The 13,526-nt window shown below is 40.6% G+C and overlaps 1 non-coding gene across 1 annotated transcript; it reads left to right on the plus strand.

Annotated features, from left to right (window-relative positions):
* Positions 1 to 1,852: 1,852 nt before the first annotated feature.
* On the plus strand, positions 1,853 to 1,956 carry LOC148545758 (small nucleolar RNA R71). Its single transcript, XR_015901076.1, has one exon. It is a non-coding gene; the product is annotated as a small nucleolar RNA R71 (small nucleolar RNA).
* Positions 1,957 to 13,526: the final 11,570 nt, after the last annotated feature.

Consider the following 13,526-nt stretch of genomic DNA (forward strand, 5'->3'; position numbering starts at 1 on the left):
TAGAATTTCGTGTCTGGAGGTTCTGTATAGCTCTGCACCGAGAGTGGGTTGGAACACTAGATGTTGCATAATTGTCTCTTTTTTGTTTGGGGGAGAGTTTAGGCTAGGTATAACAGTCCTCATGCAATTGCAGGACTAGCTCTCCCCTTACCACATCAATGATGGCATTGGCAGTGGCTAGGAAGAGTCTTCCAAGGATGATGGATTCATTCTCTTCCTCCCCAGTAACCAAGATTATGAAATCTGCAGGGATGTAAAGGTCTGCAACCTTTACTAAGACATCCTCTACCAGATCATATGCCTTTTTTATTGACTTGTCTGCCATCTCTAGTGAGATTCTTGCTGCTTGTACCTCAAAGATTCCCAGTCTCTCCATTATAGAGAGTGGCATGAGATTTATGCTTGACCCTAGGTCACACAGAGCCTTCTCAAAGGTAATGGTGCCTATGGTGCAAGGAATTAGGAAGCGTTCGGGATCCGGCAGCTTTTGAGGTAGTTTCTGTTGAACCAATGCATTGAGTTCCTTGATGAGCACTGGAGGTTCTTTCTCCAATGTCTCTGTGCCAAATAACTTGGTATTTAGCTTCATAAGGACACCTAGGTAATGAGCAACTTGCTCTTCCCTAGTTTCCTCTTTCTCATCAGAGGAGGAGTGATCCTCATAATCCATGATTTGCAACAAGGCATTCAAGGGAACTTCTATAGTCTCCTCATGAGCCTTAGTTGCCTTTAGTTCTTTAATAGGGAAGTCTTTAGTGGGCATTGAATGCCCAGCTCCCCCATTAGTGGCTTTTAACGCCAGCTTTTGCTCCTCTTTGGGTGTTGAACGCCTAGTAAGGCCTTCCTTACTAGCGTTCAACGCTAGTGATGGTGCTTCTATGGGCGTTGAACGCCTAGTAAGGTCTTTCTTACTGGCGTTCAACGCCAATGATGGCTCTCTTTTGGGCATTGAACACCCAGTAAGGACTTCCTTACTGGTGTTCAACGCTAGAGTTGGCTCATCCTTGGGCGTTGAATGCCCAGAAAGGACTTTCTTACTAGCGTTCAATGCCAGAGTTTCCCTTTCAGATTCGGTCTCAGCTTTGACAGTGATGGCCTTGCACTCTTCTCTTGGGTTTACTTCAATGTTACTTGGGAGAGTGTTAGGAGGGGTCTCAGGGATTCTCTTGCTCAGTTGACCAACTTGTACCTCCAGATTTCTGATGGAGGACCTACTTTCTATTATGAAACTGTGAGTGGTCTTAGAGAGTTCAGAAACTATGGTTGCTAAGTCAGAGAGGCTCTACTTAGAAGTCTCTATCTGTTGCTGAGAAGAAGGGAATGGTGGTCTATTGTTGAACCTATCTTGGTTTCTTCCACCTTGGTTATTGTTGAAGCCTTGTTGAGGCTTCTGTTGATCCTTCCATGAAAGGTTAGGATGATTTCTCCATAAGGAGTTCTAGGTGTTTCCATAGGGTTCCCCCATGTAATTCACCTCTTCCATCATGAGTTGATCTGGATCATAGGCATCTCCATCATAGAGGTGTCTTGAGTGCTGCCAGCTACAGCTTGCATTCCAGTCAAATGCTGAGAGATCATATTGACCCGTTGGATCAAGATCTTGTTCTGAGCCAATGTGGCATTCAGAGTGTCAACTTCTAGGACTTTTTTCTTCTAAGCTATCCCATTGTTCACAGGGTTTCTCTCAGAAGTGTACATAAACTGGTTATTTACAACCATTTTAATGAGTTCCTATGCCTCATCAGGCATTTTCTTCAAGTGGAGTGATCCACCAGCAGAATGATCCAAGGACATCTTGGTCATGTTAGATAGACCATCATAGAAAATACCTAAGATAGTCCATTCTAAGAGCATGTCAGGAGGACATCTCCTGATCAGTTGCTTGTATCTTTTCCAAGCTTCATAGAGGGATTCACCCTCTTTTTGTCTAAAGGTTTGAACTTCCATCCTGAGCTTGCTCATCTTTTGAGGTAGAAAGAATTTGGCCAAGAAAGCATTGACCAACTTTTCCCAAGAGTCCAGACTTTCCTTAGGTTGAGAACCCAACCATATCCTAGCTTTATCTCTAACAGCAAAAGGGAAAAGCTTAAGCCTGTAGACCTCAGGATCCACTCTATTGGTCTTAACAGTATCACAGATTTGCAAAAATTCAGATAGGAATTGATGTGGATCTTCTAGTGGAGTTCCATGGAATTTGCAATTTTGTTGCATTAGAGAGACTAACTAAGGCTTAAGCTCAAAGTTATTTGCTCTAATGGCAGTGTTCATACCCTGGGTCGAGCTATCCGACCTAGGAAGATCGAAGACAAAACAACCGACCTCTTCAGGTCAGGACCCCGACCTCTTCTTTAAAAGAGTTCGGCCAAATCGACAGGAGAGGCCCGAACAGGCCCAAATAAAGGGACACAGCCCAATCTAAAGGCAGTCAAAGCCTAGAAGGATAAGGGTGGTTCCCCTGAAGATAAGATGACCTCACTTAAAGATAAAGATAAGATAACTAACTTATCTTATCAAGAAAGGACAGCCCGCACCACTATAAATACACTGGAGCAACCATGTATAACTCATACTCTGATTCTACTAAAAACTGCTTAAAGCCCATGCTAACTTAAGCATCAGAGTCTCATGCAGGTACCACCTCCCTCCGGTGATCCAAGATCAGCAGCACCTCCAAGTACTACAAGTCGGACACGGCAGCTCCAGCCATAACCGCAGATCTCGACCGAGATCGACCTATAGTTTCAGGTAACCCTCGGAACATTGGCACCATTGCCAGGGAAGGAGAGAGGTCAACCGACCTCCCTACAATTACCTTTACTAAAGAAGATGCAATAGGTGTCATCCTAGGACATGATGATTGACGAGCGGATAATTTATACGCTTTTTGGCATTGTTTTTAGGTAGTTTTTAGCATGTTTTAGTTACTTTTTATTATATTTTTATTAGTTTTTATGAAAAAATCACATTTCTGGACTTTACTATGAGTTTTTGTGCTTTTCTGTAATTTTAGGTATTTTCTGGCTGAAATTGAGGGACCTGAGCAAAAATATGATTCAGATGCTAAGAAAGGACTGCAGATGCTGTTGGGTTCTGACCTCCCTGCACTCAAACATGTTTTTCTGGAGCTACAGAAGTCCATATGGCGCATTCTCAATTGGGCCAGAAAGCTAACATCTTGGGATTTCCAACAATATATAATAGTCCATACTTTGCCCGAGATTTGATGGCCCAAACTGGCGTTCAACGCCAGCCAGAGACCCTTTTCTGGCGTAAAACACCGAAACTGGCACCAGAACTGGAGTTAAACGCCCAAACTGGCATCCAAGCTGGCGTTTAACTCTAGTAAAGGCCTATGCACGTGTAAAGCTCAATGCTCAACCCAAGCACACACCAAGTGGGCCCCAGAAGTGGATTTATGCACTATCTGTACTTAGTTACTTATTTTCTGTAATCCTTAGTAACTAGTTTAGTATAAATAGCACTTTTTACTATTGTATTCGGAGATAGCTTATGCCATTTTTCACATTTGGAGGCTTGCCACACGGCCATGCCTAGGCTATTTTCTCTTATGTATTTTCCAACGGTGGAGTCTCTACACCTCATAGATTAAGGTGCGGAGCTCTGCTGTTCTTCATGAATTAATGCAAGTACTATTGTTTCTCTTTCAATTCACGCTTACTTCTTCTCCAAGATATACTCTCGTACTTAATTCAGTTAAGTCAGAATGAAGGGGTGACCCGTGACAATCACCCACTATCTTCGTTACTCGCTTAGCCAAGATCCGCGTGCCTGAAAACCACAAGCGGTCTACATGATGTTCAACGTAGTCATTGGACGACAGCCGGAGTATAGTCTTTTGGGTCTCTGATCCACGGATTTGACTTGCCTCTCTTGACAAAAGAGCATTCAAATCCGTGAGATTAGAACCTTCGTGGTAGAGGCTAGAACGAATTGGCAGCATTCCTGAGATCCGAAAAGTCTAAACCTTGTTTGTGGTATTCCGAGTAGGATCTGGGACGGGATGACTGTGATGAGTTTTAAACTCACGAATGTTGGGCTCAGTGACAGTGTGCAAAAGGATAGAGAGATCCTATTCCGACACAAGTGAGAACTGACAGATGATTAGCCGTGTGGTAGCTGTGCCTGGTATTTTTCATCCGAGATGAGAGATCCGACAGTTGATTAGCCATACAAAAACCGTACCTGGACCATTTTCACTGAGAGGACGGATGGTAGCCATTGACAACGGTGATCCACCAATATACAGCTTGCCATGGAAGGGAGCACGCATGATTGGATGAAGACAATAGGAAAGCAGAAGTTCAGAAGCAACAAAGCATCTCTAAACGCTTATCTGAAATTCCCACCAATGAATTACATTAGTATCTTTATTTTAATTTACGTTTTATTTATCTTTCAATTATCAAAACTCATAACCAATTGAATTCGCCTGACTAAGATTTACAGGATGACCATAGCTTGCTTCAAGCCGGCAATCTCCGTGGGATCGACCCTTACTCGCGTAAGGTTTTATTACTTAGACGACCCAGTGCACTTGCTGGTTAGTTGTACCGGAGTTGTGAAAAGTGTGATCACAATTCCGTACACCAAGTTTTTGGCGCCGTTGTTGGAGATTGTTCAAGTTTGGACAACTGACGATTCATCTTGTTGCTTAGATTAGGTAACCATCTTTCTTGTTTCAACCTTTATTTTCTTTTTTCCAAAATAATTTCGGAAAAAATACTAAAAAATTTAATAAAATCATAAAAACAAAAAAAATTTGTGTTTCTTGTTTGAGTCTTGTGTCAAATTTTATGTTTGGTGTCAATTGCTTTTTTTTTATTATTTTCTTAAAAATTTTGAAAATTCATGCATTATGTTCTTTCTTGATCTTCAAGTTGTTCTTGATGATTTTCTTTGTTTAATCTTGTGATTTTTTTGTTTTGTGCTTTTTGTTATTTTTTATATGCATTTTCGAATTCATAGTGTCTAAACATTAAAAATTTCTAAGTTTGGTGTCTTGCATGTCTCTTTTCTCTTAAAAATTTTCAAAAATATGTTCTTGATATTCATCATGATCTTTAAAGTGTTCTTGGTGTGCAACTTGACATTCAAAGTGTTCTTGCATGCATTATTTGTTTTGATCTTAAATTTTTATGTTTTGTTTCATTTCGTTGTTTTTTCCTCTCCTCATTAAAAATTCAAAAGTAAAAAAAATATCTTTTCCATATTCTTCTCATAATTTTCGAAATTTTGAATTGACTTGGTCAAAATTTTTTAAAATTTAGTTATTTCTTGTTAGTCAAGTCAAAATTTCAATTTAAAAACTTTATTTTTTCAAATCTTTTTCAAAATGAATTCTTTTTCATTTTTTTATGATTTTCGAATTTCATTCTTAAAATTTTTCAAAATCTTTTTCATTTTTCTTTTAATGTTTTCGAAAATTTTAAAACTAATTTTTCAAAATCTTTTTCTTAATTTTATTTCATATTTTCGAAAATTCTTGCTAACAATTAATGTTTTGATTCAAAAATTTCAAGTTTGTTACTTTCTTTTTAAGAAAGGTTCAATCTTTGAATTCTAGAATCATATCTTTTAGTTTCTTGTTAGTCAAGTCATCAACTTTAATTTTAAAAATCAAATCTTTTTAATTTCTTTTTCAATTCTTTTTCAAAATAAATTTCAATCATATCTTTTTAAAATTTTAATTTCAAAATCTTTTTCTAACTTCTTATCTTTTCAAAATTTATTTTCAAATCTTTTTCAACTAACTACTTGACTTGTTTGTTTTAATTTTAAAAAGTTTACTATTTCTTATCTTTTTCAAAACCACCTAACTACTTTTCCACTTCTAATTTTCAAAAATCACTAACCACTTTTTCAAAAATCTTTTTAATTAACTAATTGTTTTAGTTTTTAATTTTCTTGTATTTCTTTTTCAAATTTTTGAAACTAACTTAATTAATTAAATTAAAATAAAAATATTTTTCTTTTCCCCCTTCTTAAAATTAGAATACTCTCTCTCTCATCTCTTTCTATTTATTTTATTTATTTACTAACACTTCTCTTCTACTCATCTAATAATTCAAACCCTCTCCCTCTCTCTATGTTTGAATTCTTCTTATTCTCTCTCTACCTTATTCTTCTATTCTTCTTTTTCTCTGACACATAAAGGAATCTCTATACTGTGACATAGAGGATTCCTCTTCTTTTCTGTTCTCTTCTTTTTCATATGAGCAGGAACAGGGATAAGAACATTCTTGTTGAAGCTGATCCTGAACCTGAAAGGACTCTGAAGAGGAAACTAAGAGAAGCTAAAGCACAAAACTCTAGAGAGGACCTAACAGAAATTTTCGAAAAAGAAGAAGACATGGAAGCTGAAAATAACAACAATGGTGGAGATGCAAGGAAGATGCTTGGTGACTTTACTGCATCCACTTCTGACTTCTATGGAAGAAGCATCTCAATTTCTCTAATTGGAGCAAACAACTTTGAGCTTTAGTCTCAATTAGTTTCTCTAATGCAGCAGAATTGCAAGTTTGATGAACTTCCATTGGAAGATCCTCATCAGTTCTTAGCTGAATTCTTGCAAATCTGTGACACTGTCAAGACCAATGGGGTTAACCCTGAGGTCTATAGACTTATACTTTTCCCCTTTTCTGTAATAGACAGAGCTAGGATATGGTTGGACTCACAACCTAAAGAAAGCCTGAACTCTTGGGAAAAGTTGGTCAATGCTTTCTTGGCCAAATTCTTTCCACCTCAAAAGTTGAGCAATCTTAGAGTGGAAGTCTAAACCTTCAGATAAAAGGAAGGTGAATCCCTCTATGAAGCTTGGGAAAGATACAAGCAATTGATTAGAAGGTGTCTTTCTGACATGCTTTCAGAATGGAACATCTTATGTATATTCTATGATGGTCTGTCTGAATTGTCCAAGATGTCATTGGATCACTCTGCTGGTGGATCTCTTCATCTAAAGAAAATGCCTGCAGAAGCCCAGGAACTCATTGAAATGGTTGCAAATAACCAGTTCATGTATACTTCTGAAAGAAATCCTGTGAATAATGGGATAACTCAGAAGAAAGGAGTTCTTGAGATTGATACTCTGAATGCAATATTGGCTCAGAATAAAATATTGACTCAGCAAGTCAATATGATTTCTCAGAATCTGACTGGAATGCAAGTTGCATCTGGCAGGACTAAAGAAGCTTTCTCTGAAGAAGAAGCTTATGACCCTGAGGATCCTGCAATGGAAGAGGTGAATTACATGGGAGAATCCTATGGAAACACTTACAATCCTTCATGGAGGAATCATCCTAATTTCTCATGGAAGGATCAGCAGAAGCTTAATCAAGGCTTCAATAATAATAATGGTAGGAGAAATAGGTTTGGAAATGGCAAGCCTTTTCCATCATCCTCTGAGCAACAGACAGAGAATTCTAAGCAGAGCCTCTCTGACTTAGCAACCATAGTCTCTGATCTATCTAAGACCACTCTCAGTTTCATGACTAAAACAAGGTCCTCCATTAGAAATTTGGAGGCACAAGTGGGTCAACTGAGTAAAAGAGTTACATAAATCCCTCCTAGTACTCTCCCAAGCAATACAGAAGAGAATCCAAAAAGAGAGTGCAAAGCCATCAATATAACCAACATGGCCGAACCTATAGAGGAGAAAGAGGCAGTGATTTTCGGTGAGGAAGACCTCAATGGATATCCACTGACCCCTAAGGAGTTCCCCATTGAGGAACCAAAAGAATCTGAGGCTCATATAGAGACCATAGAGATTCTACTAAACTTACTGTTGCCATTCATGAGCTCTGATGACTATTCTTCCTCTGAAGAGGATGAAGATATTATTGAAGAGCAAGTTGCTCAGTATCTAGGAGCAATCATGAAGCTGAATGCCAAGTTATTTGGTAATGAGACTTGGGAAGATAAACCTCCATTGCTCATCAATGAACTAAATACCTTGGTTCAACAGAAATTACCTCAAAAGAAACCGGATCCCGAAAAGTTCTTAATACCTTGCATCATAGGATCCATGACCTTTAAGAAGGCTCTGTGTGACCTTGGTTCAAGTATAATCTCATGCCACTCTCTGTAATGGAGAAACTAGGGATCTTTGAGGTACAAGCTGCAAAAATCTCACTAGAGATGGAAGACAATTCAAGGAAACAGGCTTATGGACTTGTAGAGGATGTCTTAGTGAAGGTTGAAGGCTTTTACATCCTTGCTGATTTTATAATCCTAGACACTGGGAAGGAAGAGGATGAATCCATCATCCTTGGAAGACCCTTCTTAGCCACAGCAAGAGCTGTGATTGATGTGGATAGAGGAGAGTTAGTCCTTCAATTGAATGAAGACTACCTTGTGTTTCAAGCTCAAGGATCTTCTTCTGTAACCATGGAGAGGAAGCATAAAAGGCTTCTCTCAATACAGAGTCAAACAGAGCCCCCACACTCAACTTCTAAGTTTGGTGTTGGGAGGCCACCATCAAGCTCTGAGTCTCTGTGAATGTCCTTAAGAGCTCACTGTCAAGCTATTGACATTAAAGAAGCGCTTATTGGGAGGTAACCCAATGTTAATTAATTATATTTATTTATATTCCATTGTCATTTTATGTTTTCTTTAGGTTGATGATCTTGTGAAGTCATAAAAACAATTGCAGAATTAAAGCAAAAATAAAAAATAGCATAAAAAATAGCACACCCTGGAGGACAGACTTACTGGCGTTAGCAGAATGGGCGTTTAACGCCCAGCCTAGCAGCATTCTGAGCGTTAAACGCCAGAATGGGCAGCACTCTGGGCGTTTAACGCCAGAAAAGTGTGTCTGGCATCTGGCTGGCGTTAAATGCCAAAAATGGTAGACAGACTGGCGTTTAACGCCAGAAAAGGGTGTCTGACTGGCATTAAACGCCAGAAAGAGGCAGCAGACTGGCGTCTAATGCCAGGAAAGGTAGCAGAGCTGGCGTTTAACGCTAGAATTAGCACACTGATGGCGTTTGAACGCCAGAATGGTGCAGGGAGCAGAATTCCTTGACACCACAGGATCCCCACCTACCCCACCTCTTCTTCTCTCCTCTTCACACCTTTCCATAATACTCTTCCCCATATTCTCTTCACCACTCACATCCATCCATTATAAACCCCACCTACCTCACCATTCAAATTCAAACCATTTCCCTCCCAAACCTACCCCTTCATAAGCTAATTCCCTCTCTCTCTTACCCTATAAATACCCCTCCCTACAACCTTCAATTTCACACTTCATACACACTTAACCCCCCTTGGCCGAACCACTCACCCCCCTCCATCTCCTCCATTTCTTCTTCTTCTACTCCTTTCTCTCTTCTTTTGCTCGAGGACGAGAAAAACTTCTAAGTTTGGTGTGGGAAAAGCTCTGCTTTTTATTTTTCCATAACCATCAATGGCACCTAAGGCCGGAGAAACCTCTAGAAAGAGGAAAAGGAAGGCAATTGCTTCCACCTCTGAGTCATGGGAGATGGAGAGATTCAGTCATGGAAGATGGAGAGATTCATCTCAAAGGTCCATCAATACCACTTCTATGAAGTTGTGGCCAAGAAAAAGGTGATCCCTGAGGTCCCCTTCATGCTAAAAAAGAGTGAATATCCAGAGATCCGATGTGAGATTCAAAGAAGAGGTTGGGAAACTCTCATCAATCCAATCCAACAAGTCGGAATCTTAATGGTTCAAGAGTTATATGTCAATGCATGGCTCACTAAGAACCATGATCAAAGTTTGAACCCGAACCCAAAGAATTGGCTCACAATGGTTCAGGGGAATTACTTAGATTTCAGTATGAAAAATGTGAGGTTGGCATTTAACTTGCCAATGATGAGAGGAGATCCTCATCCTTTTACTAGAAGGGTCAACTTTGATCAAAGGTTGGATAAAGTCCTCATGGACATCGGTATGGAAGGAGCTCAATGGAAGAGAGACTCAAGAGGCAAGCTGGTTCAACTAAGAAGGCTTGACCTCAAACCCGTCGCTAGGGGATGGTTGGAGTTCATCCAACGCTCTATCATTCCTACTAGCAACCGGTCTGAAGTTACAATAGACCGGGCTATCATGATCCATAGTATCATGAATGGAGACAAGCCCTCTACTTTGGCAAGGTTAGCCTTCCCTCATCTCATCTGTAACTGATGAGCCGAATTCACACCTCATTATAAAATTTGTGAATCCGTTCTTTTGGCAAGCACACCAAAATTATCATCAAGTAATAACACACAGTAGAGTGGGATCGTATCCATAGAGATTGGTAGATTTGAGCAACTTTAATCAATTGGTGAATTACTCAAGCTAAGCAGAATAGATTGTGATTGCAGAATTATAACAGTGTAGAATTGTAAATGACTCAAAAGTAAATGAAAGCAATAAATGGAAGAATTGGAAATGGCAGGAAAGTAAAGAGCAGAAACTTAAATGACTTAATAGTAAATGGGAATGGGGAATTGCAGAATGGAAAGAAAGCTATAAGGAAAGTGGAAGATAAGAATGAGGGGATTCATTGAGATTAGGAGATGCTGTCTCTTTGGATTAAATCCAGCTCATATCCTCTTCAATCAAGCAACTCATTGACCTCTTGGCAATCATGATTGATTGAGCCCCAATCCCTTGGTGACTCAATCTCTCAGATCTTGATCAATAGCCAATTCCTTGGTCTAATTGCTCATGAAGAGAGATATGCTTGGTCCCTGATTATACCACACATCATCATAGGTCCAAGTAGAGGGAGGATTTTATGTCACCATATCCAAATACCAAAACCCAGATCCTACTCAAGTGTGAGAAGGGATTTCTAGCATGATTTCATGTGTCCTTTTCCAAGGTTCCCATGAAACCCATTTTGCATTCAACCCTTTTTCCAAGGTGATTGAACACTAGCATGAAGAACGAAATTCCTTCTAGCAAATCAAAGAGAAGATGAAGAGAAGAATAAATTCACTATCATTAATCCATCAAGTACAACAGAGCTCCCTCTCTCAATGAGAGGGAATTTAGCTACTCATAGCTCAAGAAAAAGTAAAAGATGGAAAAAGTGAATCTAACTATGCTTCAACTAATAGCTCAACTGCTTAACCCCTTCTTCAGTACTTCCAAGGGGTATATATACTACTCCTAGCAATAGCAAATAAAGAAAAATACAAAAGTGAAAGTAAAATTACATTTTGGAGGGAAAAGAAACTCATAAAACGTGATCTCTCAGCTGGCGTGTGATTGGCGCTTCAGTGGCGTGCCACGCCTTGCTCTGATTCTGCCTTGGCGTGCCACACCCAATCCTCAAGTGGCATGCCTCCCTTCACTGACCACCCTGGCGTGCCACGCCTTCGAGCCCAAGTGGCATGCCCAGGGTTCTTTTAAACCTTGGGTAGCCTGTCGTGCCACGCCTTCGAGCCCAAGTGGCATGCTCAGGCCTTTTTAAAGCCTTGGTTAGCCTGGCCTGCCACGCCTTCGAGCCCAAGTGGCACGCCCAGGCCTTTTCCCTATCTTTGCTAGCTTCTAGAAAGTTGAACTGGCGTGGCACGCCCAGGGTTTGGCGTGCCACGCCCATGCTATGTGCTTGATGTATCTCTCTGAAAAGTTGAACTAACGTGGCACGCCCAGGTTTGGCATGCCACGCCCTTCATGTGCTTGGCTCCTCTGCTTGGCGTGCCACGTTTAGAACTCAAATGGCACGCCTAGGTCTTCTCTTGGTTGATTGGTGATGGTGGCGTGCCACGCCTAGGACTCAAGTGGCACGCCCAATTGATTTTTAAAGCTGGTGTGCCACGCCTTCGATACTAAGTGGCACGCCCAGATGGTTGGCTTTGTTTCTCCCTCTCTGGAAAGTATAACCAGCGTGCCACACCCAGGTGTTGGTGTGCCACGCCCATCATTTGCCTTGGTTCCAGTAGCTGGCGTGCCACGCCTAGCATTCAAGTGGCACGCCCAGGACCATCTTGAGCTGGCGTGCCACGCCTTCGACACCAAGTGGCAGGCCCAACCTTTCCTTTGGCCTTCTTTGCAGGCCTAGCATTCAAGTGCCACGCCCAGATGCTCAAGTGGCACGCTCAAGTAAGGGTGGAAACTTGGCGTGCCATGCCTTGATGCTCAAGTGGCACGCCCAGCCTTTTTAACTTTCAACTTCCTCTCTGGAATTTTGTACCAGTGTGCCATGCCAAGCTGCTCAAGTGGCACGCCCATTCATTTGTGTCCTTCTTAGCTTTGGCGTGCCATGCCTGGTTCCCCATGTGGCACGCACAAGTGATTTTAAAGCTGGCGTGCCACGCCTTCGATACTAAGTGGCACGCCCATGGATTAAGTGGTGAGTTTGGCGTGCCACGCCTAGCCTGGCGTGCCATGCCCCTTTGGTGGCCTTCATTGTTGTTCTCTGGAAAATTGTACTGGCGTGCCGCGCCCAGCTCCTGGCGTGCCACGCCCATGTGAATGATGGAGGATCCTCTCTGATCTCTAGTAGTGGCATGCCACGCCCATGTGATTTTGTGGCGTTTTCTTTAAATGGCACGCCCGTTTCACACGCCCAGCTTCTTTTGTTGTTTTCTCCCCCTTTTTGATGTCTTTTCTCCTGAAATTCAGCACAAACTCATTTCAAAGTAATGTACTGTAGTGTTTATCAATTGATGCATGAATTGCAATGATTTAAATGATATTATGCCCTTTTATGGTCCTTTTTATGCAAGAAGAAAGGGTAGATGATGCAAGTCATCACAACACCAAACTTAAGCTTTGCTTGTCTCAAGCAAATTAGTGTGAGTAGCCCTTTTTTATGACATAAGACTTTGACCTTGAATGGATGCAAACATGACTAAGATTAGGACTAAGTACTTAACACATGCATGAATAATTTTATTTCAATGTCACAAAGGTTCCTAGATCCTTGAGGGTTCCTTCAAGTATAAGCTTCAGAGGTCCTTTTTATTGATTGTCACTTTAAAGTAGAAAAAGTTATTTCATTTTCTCTTTTTTTTCTTTCTTTTCCATTTATTGACCACGACTCTAAGTGTTTTGTCTCAAGACAACCCTTTAATTAGGCTTTCAATTAGCACTCCCAAACCAGTTGGCTTTAGCGTACTAGGTGTTGAAACACCCCCAAGAATTTACTTGCCCAGGCCTCTTCTTGACACATCTTTACCACAAGCATCTACTAGGTTCTCTAACTCTTGGGAGCTTCTTAATGCTTCTTTCCCTCCTAGTAGTTGATGCTCAGAGCCTTGGGTCTTTATTGCTTACTACTTCCTGGTTCTATAGATGTTCAAGGAATACCCCTTAACCTTTACTTGCCATACCTCCTAGGACTAGTTGCCTTTTGTGATTTATTTTCCCCTTTTATTCATTCAAGGTTCTACACATAGTTTATTGTTTCTTAGTTTTTGAATGATCTCTCTTGGTCTTAATCTCTTTTATTCTTGCAACTCACAATAATTCTTATGAAGACAAACTATGCTTTTATTGATATTGTAAAAACTTGAAACACATTGCATTTTCTTTCTTGAAATTAAAAA

The sequence above is a fragment of the Arachis ipaensis genome, chromosome B9 (assembly GCF_059453495.1).
Source record: "Arachis ipaensis isolate K30076 ecotype BB chromosome B9, ASM5945349v1, whole genome shotgun sequence".
NCBI lineage: Eukaryota > Viridiplantae > Streptophyta > Magnoliopsida > Fabales > Fabaceae > Arachis > Arachis ipaensis.